We start from the raw sequence: 13,684 nt of genomic DNA on the forward strand, positions 1-13,684 counted from the left end.
GTTGATGGTTATATAGCAGAGGGGTCTCCAACCTTCTGTAGTAGGAGCTACTTTGGATCAATGAAAATCTTCGCGAGCTACTAATGTTATTCACGTTGTAAGAGTGAGCACATCAGACAAGATAACGCTAGCGACCACCCCACCGCCCCATGCAAGATTACCAGCAGTGATCCGCTCCGTTCAGCCAGCAAGGTTGCCAAAAAGAAAACAAAAAAGGCATTGGCAATTTGGAATTCCTCTACATGGGTAATACATAGCAGCCTTAGCTCTAATGCCCCCTTAACCAAGGTAATAATGTTAGTATTAAGTCTCCTTAAATGCTAAATCATTTAGCACTCAAATATGAGCTTTATATATGTGATGGAATTCCAGCCATTTTGTTTTATAAACAGCTAATGAGTCCTGAAAATAAGCATGTTTGTCTTAAATACACACACTCAATTTTAGGATACATTTATTAATTCAACCAAGCAAAAGCTTCTAAGTTATTAGGCTAGGCTGCACACAGGAGCGTGCGTACAGGCAGCTGGAGAGTTACCAGTAGCTCACAAGCTCACAAGTTGGAGAGCACTGATCTAGCATTACAGCCCAAAGGCTTATCCCGTCATGCATGAGAGTTTAATGCTGAGTGGATCACACTGCATGCAGTGATGCGGGCATGTCGACATCATTGCTGTGGTGCTCTAACGCATGCAGACTGAATGAGGGGTGGTACACCAGGGGGCAAGTAGGATCACGCCCTCCGGACACATTCACAGTGCTTGTTGCGCTCGGATGTGCAGATCCGCATACTCTTTGTCATCCGCACTGGGAGTCCTCAAGCATTTGTTGAGGGCACTGAGATAAATGCTATCACTGATCACATTGTTTTCAAAGGTTGCTCTTCTCTATTGCATAGATATATAGATTGGTGACCTTAAATGCATCTGAGGAGCGCTCGCCCTGCTGCATTGAGAAGCTCACCGTCATCAGCCAGCAATGGGCAGGAGAATCCTTGTTGGAAGACATTGAGGTCCAACGCTTAGAGTGGGGAATTAGTAAATCTTGTTCAGTCCAATAATTTAGAGCTCTTGTATTCTGCCCAGGTACCAGTGGGGAGCAGCTCCAGAGTTATTGGTGACAGCTGGTGACCGCCAGGCTCTGTCTGCTGACCCATCTCAGCCTGCTGTATCTCATCTTGGACAGGCCGTGGGAGTGGAAGGCATGTCTGCCATTTTGTTATGTCCATTGCTTAATTTGAGCTGGTGGTTTCCCGTGCTCAGCACTGTCCGTCGAATTTAGAGATTATGACAACTGCTGTTTATTAATTTAATACGCAATACAAAATGACTAATACCTACCACCCAGGCCTCTTTTTTTGTACCTTTGGGGATCTGGAATTGTCGTATTTTTTTAAGAGTGTGATGAATAAGAATGTGTTGATGCTGTCACTGGCGGCTCTGACAGAGGCAACGGGTGGTGCAAGCTGCAGTGGTCTCCTGATGAGGGCGTTGGTACTTTTTTAAATTTATTTTAAATTGAGCCCCGGTTAGGTTCCTTGAACAGGATTCTTTAAAAAAAAAAAAAATTGAGCCCCGGTTAGGTCCCTTGAACAGGATTCTTTTTTAAAAAAAAAAACCAAATTGAGCCCCGGTTAGGTCCGTAGAAAAGGACCGTGTGAGGCCCTGTCTGTGGGGCTGAGATGTGTTATTTTTTTTTTCTTGATACTTTAGAAAACAATTGCATTGCCCCAGGGCAGGGATTAGGGAACATGTGCCACTCCATATTCCATCTCCACAAACAGCCCGCCTTATCATTGTGTGTGCATGACGCCTTTCCATGCCCAGGCCTGGCTATCTAACATGCATTGTGTGTCTGAAGATACAAGCGCGCGCCCTTATTACCGCGCGGAGGCCACGAGCGGCCCCATCTCCGAGTCTGTGAACCCCGCGAGGGTCGGCGGTGTTGTTTTCCCTCCCCACGTCTGCCTGGTCGCGATAAGGAGGCCGGGCTCCCGTTCATGTGACCCCCGCGCCGTGCAGGCCCCGTCCAGCAGCACAGCCTGGAAGAGCTTCCTGTGACAGGCGGCCAGAGGGAGGGGGAGGGATGAATTCTCATAACGTGACACATGCCCGTGTCTACCCACACAGGATTTCCTGTGCTGACGGAAGCTTTTGGCCTTCCTGACATTATTTCATTCAGAATCGCTACAGCCGTTATTATTATTCAATATGTATTTATTTTACCGGGTTAACGACCATATGTGGTCGCATTGGTTTACAAATGTGTGTATGTTAAATAAAATGGATAATTGCGTGTTTTTAGTTGTGGCTCTTATTAAGCATTAAATGCCTCCCCTCGGACATTTTCAAGGTGCTATAAATTTTCGAGGTGCTGCACATCATACAATACTGATGTACTATGCATGTGGTAATCATAAAGACCTCAAGTTCTTCTTTTGTTATTTTTGTCGTAAGCCAGATGGTCGGCTCTATGATAAAGGTTAGCCATTAGACGCCACAGGGTAATCCGCCCCTCACCACCAGCGCTCAGTGTTTGCCGACTGAGTCTTTAGAATGTTTGTGTGTATTAGGAGTAAAGTTAGATATATTGAGCGAGAGCGACCCCTTGTATCTTCCAAGGGAATGGGGTACTAATATCACAACAAAAGATGCAATCCCTCTGCTGAGACACAGTGGTACAGTACTAGTATCGCATAGCACTACAATCAATCCAATTATACTCAAATCATCATGATATGTTACTCACATTTATTATGCAGAAAAGAAAAATTTAATTTTTTCAAAACCATTTATGTACATGTATTTCATAAAAACAAATCCTACATTTGCATGAATATTTAAAAACACAGAATTACACACCATATACTACTTGACAGATATTACCCTATTGGGTAATTACCCAATAGGATGTGTAACAAATGACAAAGCATACTGTCTCACGTTGTTTTCTGTTATGCGGGCTCATAACAGGTTGTTATATGTTTTTTTAATATCTGTCAAGTAGTATATGGTGTGTAATTCTGTGTTTTTAAATATTCATGCAAATGTATGATTTGTTTTTATGAAATACATGTACATAAATTGTTTTGAAAAAATTAAATTTTTCTTTTCTGCATAATAAATGTGAGTAACATATCATGATGATTTGAGTATAATTGGATTGATTGTAGTGCTATGCGATACTAGTACTGTACCACTGTGTCTCAGCAGAGGGATTGCATCTTTTGTTGTTATTAGGAGTAAAGGCCATAACCAGCAGGCCCTCCAATATGGCCTGCAAACTATTATAAGAACTGATTGTGACGTCACAAGCACGTCACTATCCTGGCTCATACTATATTTCTGCTCAGGATTATTGGTGTGACAGTAATATCCCTAGTCCCAGAGCTTAATTTGTGAAAGAGAGTGCCGGTGTCCAAAGCTCTGCCCAGAAGCCAGCTGGCCAGTGCAGTTAGAGGTTGGTGTGCTGAACACCAAGGCTGGTAGGCTTTAATCTACTACCAGATACTCCCTGTCCCTTCTTCTTGCTCTGGAGGATTCTGCTTTTTCCCTTTGGGACGGTTTTGGCGTCTTTCTCTTTATTCTTCTTTCTGTTCTGTGTTTTTCCCTCTCTTGCACTCGGTAAAAATCTCGGGAAATAAGTGCCGATCCCAAAAAGAAGTGCCAGTGACCCCCACTTGCAGCCACCAGCTCAAATTAAGCACTGTTTAGTCCCCTGGTGCAGTGCTTAATTTGTGGGGGGGGGGGGGGAGTGCCAGGGCTGTTGTCAGGAGACCACTGCAGCTTGCACCACACACTGTCCCTGCCATGCTGCCAATGATAGTAACAACACAGCTACTTAACCATCATACTCTACAAGTGTGACAATTCAGACTATTTCGACCCCCCAAAGCTGTAAGAAAATAGCCAGGTCTGGTGGCTTAGTGGACTAATGAGTCCACCGTAGGGGCCTGTGTTCAACCTCATGGTCACAGGTTCAAATCCCAGCAAATCCACTCAGCCTTTCATTCTTCGAGGTGGATAAAATGAGTGCCATTGAGATGGGCAATAATAAACATCTGTTATTCAGTGCCAAGATACCCTTGGGTGAACGTGCACTTTACAAATACACGAAATGTTATGTTATAAGAATGTCTTTGGCTGCAGGTAATAGCCATTTTTAAAGTATATTAAAATAATAATTAACTGTTGTTATGGTCCTCTCTAAATTAGCTAGACCACGCCACCTTGTGGCAGACTGTCACAATCACTGGTGTTGACAATTAAGTGCCTGTGCCGAGCACCAGAAACCACCGGCTCAACTTAAGCACTGCCCTGATGCAACTACACATCATCTGTGGATTAAAATTGCAACACATGCTTGTATTTTCCCCTCTTCCTTTCGCTGTTCTAGATGTGGCGGTCATGATTTTTGCAACTCACCCACCAGCTCAAGTTCTGAATCCCGTTGCTTCCAATCATCTCCTTTGACTCTCTAGTAACTTTATTTTCACAACACCCACAAAATGGTGCCTATTCATTGGAGACGAGATGCACCCTGCAAAGTGGTCATACTAGCATGCAACAGCAGCTGCTGTGGTGGGATCTCGCATACAAGCACCGTGAACCTGCACCCACCTGCTCTAACGAGGAGCGCACATAGCGCCACTGATGCATCTCAGTGTCCCCTGCTTTTACAGAGTTGGGTGTACCCGCGCTTTATGAAGTTCCTAGAAACAGAACTATTCAGTCTCGCCTTTTAATGCACCTCTCTGGACTCTAGGAGGCCACCACCATAGAACATCAGATACCTACTGCAGCCTGCCTGATTGGACACGTTTTCCCCTACAGCGCCCCGTCTTCAAACTGGACGGAGTTCCTACCCCTCTGCACTTTGAAGTAACTGAAAGGTTACTTACAGTGCATTAAAACACTCTCAGATAAATGTGTCAATTACAGGACTCTAGCCAATACCAGCTGACAGCACAACAGAATGTTTTAGTCAATCATTTTAGTGGGTTTCAACTCCAAAATCATGTTGGGATGAAATACCTAAAAAAAATAACCAACTACTTTCAGCCATATTGATTGCATATATCGACCATCTGACCCTCCAACTGGACTCATTGCAGATCTGCGGATACTGTTCGGAGGAGGCAAAATTGTGATTTAATATACTAGGCCGAATGAAGTTGTTATATGAATGCTACCCTCCCTCCTGAACGTCTGCTGTTCCTGCATATCTGAAGTGTCTATGCCACAATTTGAGATCCTAACTACACTGGGAGGAAATACATGCTCTAATAGTGCGTGAGCGTCCGTGGGGCTCTTGGGACCGCCGAGCCACACGAATAATGCCCTAAAAGGTAAAAAGGAAGACCTTTCATGAGTTGTGGCAGAAATCTGAAGGCAAGAAGAACAATCATCAGCCTCACTGCACTCGGCTGAAGCTCTCGGAAGGGCGCGTCCAGGGGTCCACGTTTGAAGCTGTTGACCTGGATTTTATTGCTGCTGGTGTGGAGTGGTAGAAGGTCAGGCGGAGATCTATACATTGCGTCCAGGGGTCCACGTTTGAAGCTGTTGACCTGGATTTTATTGCTACAGGTCATGGAGTGGTAGAAGGTCAGGCGGAGATCTATACATTGCGTCCAGGGGTCCACGTTTGAAGCTGTTGACCTGGATGTTATTGCTGCAGGTCATGGAGTGGTAGAAGGTCAGGCGGATATCTATACATTGCATTCATCACTTGCAATTGATTGCTATTGACAAGCGGTGAAATCCATGCAGCCCAGGCTTTGCGCACACCATACCTCTTGTTTCTCAGGAGGAGAGCTGTCATGTTCCATGCTATCCCTATTTTTAAGCTCCATTTTATGAGCTCAGACACATACTGCATTGTTGTCGCCCATCTTAAATCCCCCTTACCTATCTTGTCCCCACCCCCTGGTCCCAGATCTGCCGACCCTAAACTGGATGTCCTTTTCTTGACAGGCCCAGCTGCTACTTCTTCACTGAGCGCCGGATAAGGCGGCCTCAGCTGCAGGCTTCAAAGCTGCTACCTGAGCCTTTGACTGCCCTGCCACCCCCGAGTCACCAGTCTGCCCTACCCCGGTGCTGTCTTTTTTCTGCCATGCATGTCTTCACAGCAGGGACACTTGGCACGCTCACAGAGCAGGACTAGATTCCTCCACCCATACCCCCACTAATCCTCTGTATACCCAGTGCATTAAATGGGCCGGTACTGTTCGGTACCGAGTACAGGCATTTTTTATTCTGAGAGGGAGAGTATCGGTACTTCTCCAGCGTGACGTAATACATTTAATTGGAGAGTACCAGCACTTCTCGGAAACAAGCAGGTACTCTGGTATAGAGTACCTGCACTTCTATTTTTCCATTTCAAGCACGGGGTATACCGTTGCCACCTCTGACCTCTGGCGCATCTACCACTTGCGCCCTGTCCACCTTTAGATCACATTACTTTAGCAGCAAAGGTTAATCCGGTCCATCCGTCCCCCGCACTGCTGATGCCCACGTCCTCCTGTTGCAGTAATCATGCCAGATTCTGAGGGGTGTCTCCAGGGTACAGGACTGTTCCACCACTCCTCTCGCCACAGTCTCATTCCTGAGGCGGCCAGATGACCCCCAATCCACCGCAGACGATGATGCAGGAAGAGCAATGGGTCCTTGTGGTACTACACGAAAGACGGTGCAGCATGCATGTTCAGTGCTGGGATCACTCCCTCTGGATTGCTCTCCTCACGGCAGCCCCCTGTTCTCCTGCTCCTGTGCACTGGTGGCGGCGGTCGGTAGATCCCAGTAGGAAATGCATTGTTCCAATGTCAGCTAATGTCATGAACACATTGAATGGAAATGAGTTCATTAGCGGACTTAAATACAATGTAATGCTTAATAGGAATGTCAAATAATTTAATGTGATGAAATTAATGCAAGGACGCGATGGAGAATATTGGATTCCACCAATAGGGTGTCTACGCTCCGCAACCTCATGTCAGTAGAGCGCTCCTGAAGCACGAACACCGTATTGTCAAGAACATACACATTTACAGCGCCAAAAGCACCACAGATGGGAGCACAACACTTGATACAGGCAGAATGACCAACAATCCTACCACATGGAGCACAACGCCCATCCCTTGCACCAGCACCAGCTACAAGATACGAAACAATAATCCAAAGAACTAGAGAGAGGGCACTGCACCCATGCACTTGGAATCCACCTCATCCATCTAATAACCGACAACCAGAGTAGATCAACTCAGTAGTGGATAACCCCAGGAGCAGGTAAAAGACATGCCTGCCCCAATAGCAGCAGCACTGAGCTAAGGGCCGATGCAGACGGCAGCAATTCACAGTTCACAACTGAACTCGGTGAACACCCCATCACCAGGCCCTCATGCTGCCCATACGTACCTGCCCCCACCTGACTTTGCCCCGCCCCCAGCAAGGACCGCCGAAAAAGCAAACTGATGGGATCGAGCTTGGGACCTTCCAGCAGCACCCATTTCTTCAGGGCCGACTGGGAAAACGTTCAAACTAGCCCGCTCCCTTCTCTCTCTCTCTGTCTTTCCATCCATCCATTCTCTGGTTCTCTCCGCCACTACTCCCTCTCCTTCCACCTTCTCACCTCTATCTCGCTTCCCTCTTCCATTGCTCTCTCTTATGTTCCCACTGTGCCTGCTGCAGTAAACCCTGGGCAGCTAGACAGGATAACAGAGGTGCTAGTGGTGGCTGTAGGTCTCCAGAAACTGGCCTCCAATGCCCCCCCCTACCCCCTCCGGCCCCACGGGATAACAGAGGTGCTAGTGGTGGCTGTGGGTCTCCAGAAACAGGCCTCCAATGCCCCCCCACCCCCTCTGGCCCCCTCTCCCCACCCGTGGGGAAATGCCTGGTTACCCAAATGTCTACTCTGGCATTGCTTTCTGCCCAGGTGGCACCGATCCTGGTTATACAAATGGCAGGTATACCCTACACAAGTGATGGGAACATTACTACAAAGAAAAGATACACTTCTTACTCAACTGCACGATGCTCATCGTGCCAACTTAGGAGGATGTAAGACCAAGCTGGTTCTTCCAGGGTTCCAAAGCCTCACCTGCAGGTAACCCATGGAATGATGATGTGTTGCTTCACCCACCCTACTGTCTCGCTGGTTTTCAAATGCTCACCACGGCTCCTCAAGTAAAAGCCAAAGGTGAGTAGACAGAAGCTTGGAGTAGCATAAGATCACAAACTTTAGCCCCTTTAAAAGTGGTAAATTGCTCCCTGGAAGGCCTTATACTGTGAGCTTTCACAGGAACTTTGAATGAGACAAATCTCATTGTCTGATGTGCAGCTTTAACTCTACCAGTCGCCCTCGTCTTTATTCAGTGCAGCACCAGCCCACCTTTATGGCTTTCCCATGGAGAGCTGGACATGACCCTGAACAGCAGGGCACCAGTGCAGGGACGTGGGGTTACACTAAACGTGTAAAAGACCAGGATTCCACAAGTGTTCTAGGAACATTTTGCTTTTCACAGTAGGTAAGGCAAGGTGTATATTAGGCCTTACATAGTAACTTAAAGCCTAACCTGTATTCTTCCCTTACACATCATTTTACCAAGCTCCGAAGGCAATGTCATGCGGTCATATAGTGCTGCAGTCCACATGGACACATAGGGGCCGATTCCAATCCTGGAAAAAGCCTGTACAAATCGTTGTATGGAGCGTTTTTCCCGTACAACTTGTACCTGGTAAACTTTTCTTACAACCTAGGAAGTACGATTCGTACAGAAAGCCTCTTTCCATACAAATCGTACAAAAGACCATACAGCTAAAATAAACCTACGATTCTGATCCGGAACAACTTGCACGCGACGTCTGTATGTATTTAAGCAGCGGTTTACAGCCCAGCAAGTACGATTCGTCCCTACGGCACTCCGTACGGCTCTTTTCTTACGGGAGCCAAAAACAGCTGTAAAAGCAGAGTCCACAGGGGTACGAGTCGTACAGGCATACACCCCCATGCATTGTGTATGTACGGTGCGTACCCCAACATCGCGTATGTACTGTGTGTACCCCCGCGTATGTACTGTGTGTACCCCCAACATCGCGTATGTACTGTGTGTACCCCCAACATCGCATACCCCAACATTGCGTATGTACGCACCGTACATATGCGATGTTGGGGTATGCGATGTTGGGATACGCGATGTTGGGGTACGCAATGTTGGGGTATGCGATGTTGGGGTACGCGATGTTGGGGGTACGCACAGTACATACGCGATGTTGGGGTATGCACCGTACATACACAACGCACAGGGGTGTATGCCTGTACGACTCGTACCCCTGGAACAACTTTTCCCGGGATACGAGTCGTACAAAGTTCGCTTCGTAGCGGGTAATGGCATTCCCCGTGTACGGGACGTTTTCCGTACAAATCGTAAATCGGAAAGCCGGTCCGGATCGCACTACTACGGTTGGACTACATTTTTACAATTTGTATGGAAAAGTGTCCGGGTCCGTCTGGTACAACTTTTCCCGATCCAATTTGTAAGGATCGGGCCGATCCGTACAAATCGGATCGGGAAAAGTTGTATTTTTCCCGTACGAATCGTACTTCACGGGTCGGACGGGACTTGTACGATTTGTATGGAAAAATTTACTGATACGAGTTGGGCGGGAAAAACACAGGATCGGAATTGGCCCCATAGTGTTTTGATTCTGTGTGCGCCTGCGCTGCAAATGCAAGACAATGTGTGTGCCACCAACACCAATCCATTGGATTCTTACTCAAATGTTGTGCCAAGCAACTGTGTCGATATTGCGTGTGTGTAAAATAAGTGAGAAGGGATCTGCAATCACTTGCAGTAGAAGATGTGCAGTGCATCACACAGCTTAGGCATGCAAGATGAGTTGTGTGGTGTGTAGATTATCAGGAGAAATACGTGGTTTCTGGTGACTATTTGTTCAAAAACTTTAAGCCCAAAGTGTGTGTTAAGGTATAGGATTTGGCTAGATCAACTTATCAACCTATTAGTGTTAAGCCCCACCCAGCTTGGGATCTAGAAATATACACTGCAAATTTATAGGAGAGAGACTTGTGCCCACCACCTAACCTCGGGAAACGGTAATTACAACGCAACTGTTACCACACGTTACATTTACAACACGTGCCTTACAAAGCGACTACCTTTTCCACGCATGCCTTTACAACGATTTTCGTTATAAAAGCATTTGCGTGGTAAAGGTAGTCAGCGCTTTAGACTCTGCACAGAACCGCCTTTGGAGCGAATTGACGGGGGTCAGAAATGTTTGAGGTAAAAGTCGTCGGGACATCGAAGGGATAGGGATGCGGCTTGATAAGTAGTTTTCAGAACCGAGGGCTGGATTTTAGGGCTCAGGGAAGGTGTGAGTTTTCTGGTAAGGGCTAGGGTCGGGGTAGTTTTTAGGGCTTGGGGCCAGATTTTAGGTCTCACGGCTGGAGATGGTGTTGGCAAACGAATGCCATACAAGGGCGTTTTAGGATTCCAGGCCAGGCTTGGGATCGGCAGTAGGTTTGTGGAGTCCGGCTCAGGGCTGGGGTAGGTTTCAGGGATGGGGTTCAGGTTTTAGGGCTCGGGGCAGGTGTGAGTTGTCAGGCTCAGGGCTGGGGTCAGGTCGTTTTCAGGGCTGGAGGAGAGGGAAGGATTGGTGTATAAGGCTTAGGGGTAGGGAAAGAGGCTTTGGATCTGGAGGCTAGGGGGTCTGTGGCATGTGCCGGTGTTAGGGTTCAGGGCTGGGTTTTGGGTGTTTTTAGGGTTCTGCCATGGGAGGGGCAGTGGTGGGTGCCGGCGGTTACAATGCAGGCACCTTTGCCATGGGTAACCTTTACAACGCATATGCCTTTACCATTCATGCCTTCACAATGAAATTCGTTGTAATGGCATGTGTGGTAAAGGCGTATTCATTGTAACATCCTGCGTGGAAAAGGTAACGTGTGGTAATGGTACTATGTAGTAACTGCCGTATTGTAAATGCATGTGCGGTAATTGCATGCCTTGTTCCGTCATACAACCCCGAACGTCTTTCTGAGAGGGGCACAAATTATTGGTTTCTTCCTTGGAAACTGGCACACACCGCCACTTCTTTCGGTATCCATCCCAGATTGAATATATAGACTACCTGGGAGCGCAACAAATCATAAAAGAAGCCCTTACAAATTATCAGGCACGTAAGTCATATGGGGCTACTTTTCTGTAATTTAAAAAATCGAATGAGAAGTCAATATCTTGTACACTTAACAAGGGTTTATGTAATTTACTTCTTTTTATCCTTAAATATTTACTCAGCCCGTTTATGTTTGTTAAATAAGATTAATATGAAAATCATCTGACAACGAATTTCCACCTCTAAAAGGTTAACAGGGATGCACAAGTTACTATGATATGCAGTCTTTTTATTTATTGAAAGTACATGGCGGCATAGTTCTTAGGTTTGTGTATGTATGCTTTTGAAAATTGAAACCCTTGCTTGTTTTAATGTTTTTTATGACTGCTGGTAGCATTGATCAGCATCTGAGACAGAAAACTACATAAAATGGGGTGATGGGTGAAATGGTACTTTAGCTTAGCAAAACGTCCTTCCTCAGCAGAACAATGCAACCCGAATTTCTAGATCATGTCCCGCCTGCTGGACCATACAAATCGTCTCAGATGCCTCATGTACAGAAGCTTCACATGCCGCATAAAGCCTGGGGTCCTAGGCTGCGTGGGCCACATATCTGGGAGGAGGTTTGATGGTGAATGTAGGCTGGTTCAAAACATTGTTTTTCACATCTTAAGGCTTAAAAATTATTTTAGAGAGGAATTAGACTATTTTTACTTTTGTATGAAAGAGCATTAAAATCTTGGCATATTCATATATATGTTGTCATGCTGCGGTCAATTTGATAAGTAGAAGAACGGTTACACCTCCCTTCGGTTGACCTGCAAAGAATTTCCTCACTTCGTCTGCTGGACCACAAGTTCAGAGTGAACTTTTCTCTGTGTGACAGGTTCTGCGGATGTACAGTGTCCTATAGAGCTAAGGTTCGAAGGTTTTCCACCCTGATCAAGCGCTTAGCTGAGGGCTACTACAATGATGTGGCTTGCAGTGAATTGCGAGCGTTGGGATTCTAGAGCTGGCTGTTCTGAGATGCAGATCAGTGATTATTGCACAGACTTCAGAGCTGAGACATACTGCCGGCAACTGTGCCACGAACATATGGACCATGTCTGCATCCGTCCGGTTTCAGGAGTATCTATATACGGGCATGCCACATATTTATTGCGCAGTCTTTTAAGAACTGTTATCCTCCTGGTGCCCTCACCAGTCATCCATTACAAAGTAGAGGACTCACTGCATTGAGAAGAAGCACAGACGGAGTCTGCTCTCTGAGCGAGTCCTATATTCTTCAGACTTTGCTGTCCCTGCAAGAGCTGGAGCCGAACACGACCTTGCAACTGAAAGAAAGCACAGTTGGTTTGTAGTATGGGAAGTTGGAGGAATGATCAGCTGGCTCTAGTCTATAGTGCAATGCCCTCAGATGGTGTCTGCAACCTTCAGAGTAGACCTCAAAGGAGCTAGGGTTAGCGTCTTTACTGGGCGTTGTTTCTACACAGTGATCATGGATCTAAGAATCCCTGGTTATTCTCTTATAGGCTGCACGTGTATTTCCATGAGGCAAGACATGGCCAGCCTGGCAGGATCTACCCTGGGAGGGTGGCTGTAAAGAAAAGGAGCAGAGTGAGCGGGGAAGGGGCGGGGCGGGGGGGATTCCATAATAGGGAAGGACTGAGCTCTGAGTGGGATCTTCGAAACAAGATCACATTTCTGCTGTTGCCTTCAGTTGAGGCTGAACCTGTCTTGACTTTAGTACCTTTGTCTGCATTTGAAGTCCTTCTTTCTGCCTGCTGGGCAAACTCAGCCAAACCTTTCCCATCAGTTCTCACTGGCAGAAGACCCAGAGCTTCGTCAATTACTACACTTTCTGATCCTGCCTAGAAACTCATTCCTGTCCAGGCCCCATTTGTGGCTGTGTGGTTTGTGAATGTATCTGCTTGGTGTATTGTAGAACCATTTCCTGTGTGGGTCATTAATGTCTCAGATAAAGGTAACCACATATCCCTTTTGGTTTCGAAGTACGTGAGCTCAGCAGAAAACAGCAGACCTCTGCGGAATGCTGTCAGGCGTCCGGGCCTTTAGTTAGCTGATTTCATGTTGGCGCATCGTTGCTCTTAAAACCTTTGCATTATTCATTGGTCTCTAACAAATATAAACACAAAGCTGGTTAATGCAATTGCCACAGATTTGTCATCGGCTTGAATCCTTGTGGGTCGATTCAGCCTTTCGTTGGATGAATGGTGCTCCAGCCATTGATAACCTGAATGAGTACAGCGCTTTGAGGCTTAGTTCATAACATGCCCATTGAGTAGTCTGGTGGGGTTAGCTTGGCACATGCATTCTAAGGTTTCACGAAGTTGACCTTTGTTGTGCCCCTTCTGGTGTTATTGTTTATAAATGTTTTGCATCAGGAAGCTTTATTAAGTTAATGAGCTTTTTCTTTAATGAGCGGCTGATGGCTGACTTTTTCTGCGACCAACATTACAGATGCTTGTTATGTTAAGTGCATTTTACAGTTTCACATATCTATATCAACTTTCCTCCTCGCGCATTTTAATCAGCAG

The 13,684-nt window shown here is 46.4% G+C and overlaps 1 protein-coding gene across 1 annotated transcript in view; it reads left to right on the forward strand.

Annotated features, from left to right (window-relative positions):
- The window catches only part of SRGAP1 (SLIT-ROBO Rho GTPase activating protein 1), a 497,889-nt gene that overhangs the window by 114,347 nt on the left and 369,858 nt on the right, over window positions 1-13,684 (forward strand). The gene's annotated exons all lie outside the window — the stretch shown is intronic.

This window comes from Triturus cristatus, chromosome 4_1, assembly GCF_964204655.1.
Source record: "Triturus cristatus chromosome 4_1, aTriCri1.1, whole genome shotgun sequence".
Classification (NCBI taxonomy): domain Eukaryota; kingdom Metazoa; phylum Chordata; class Amphibia; order Caudata; family Salamandridae; genus Triturus; species Triturus cristatus.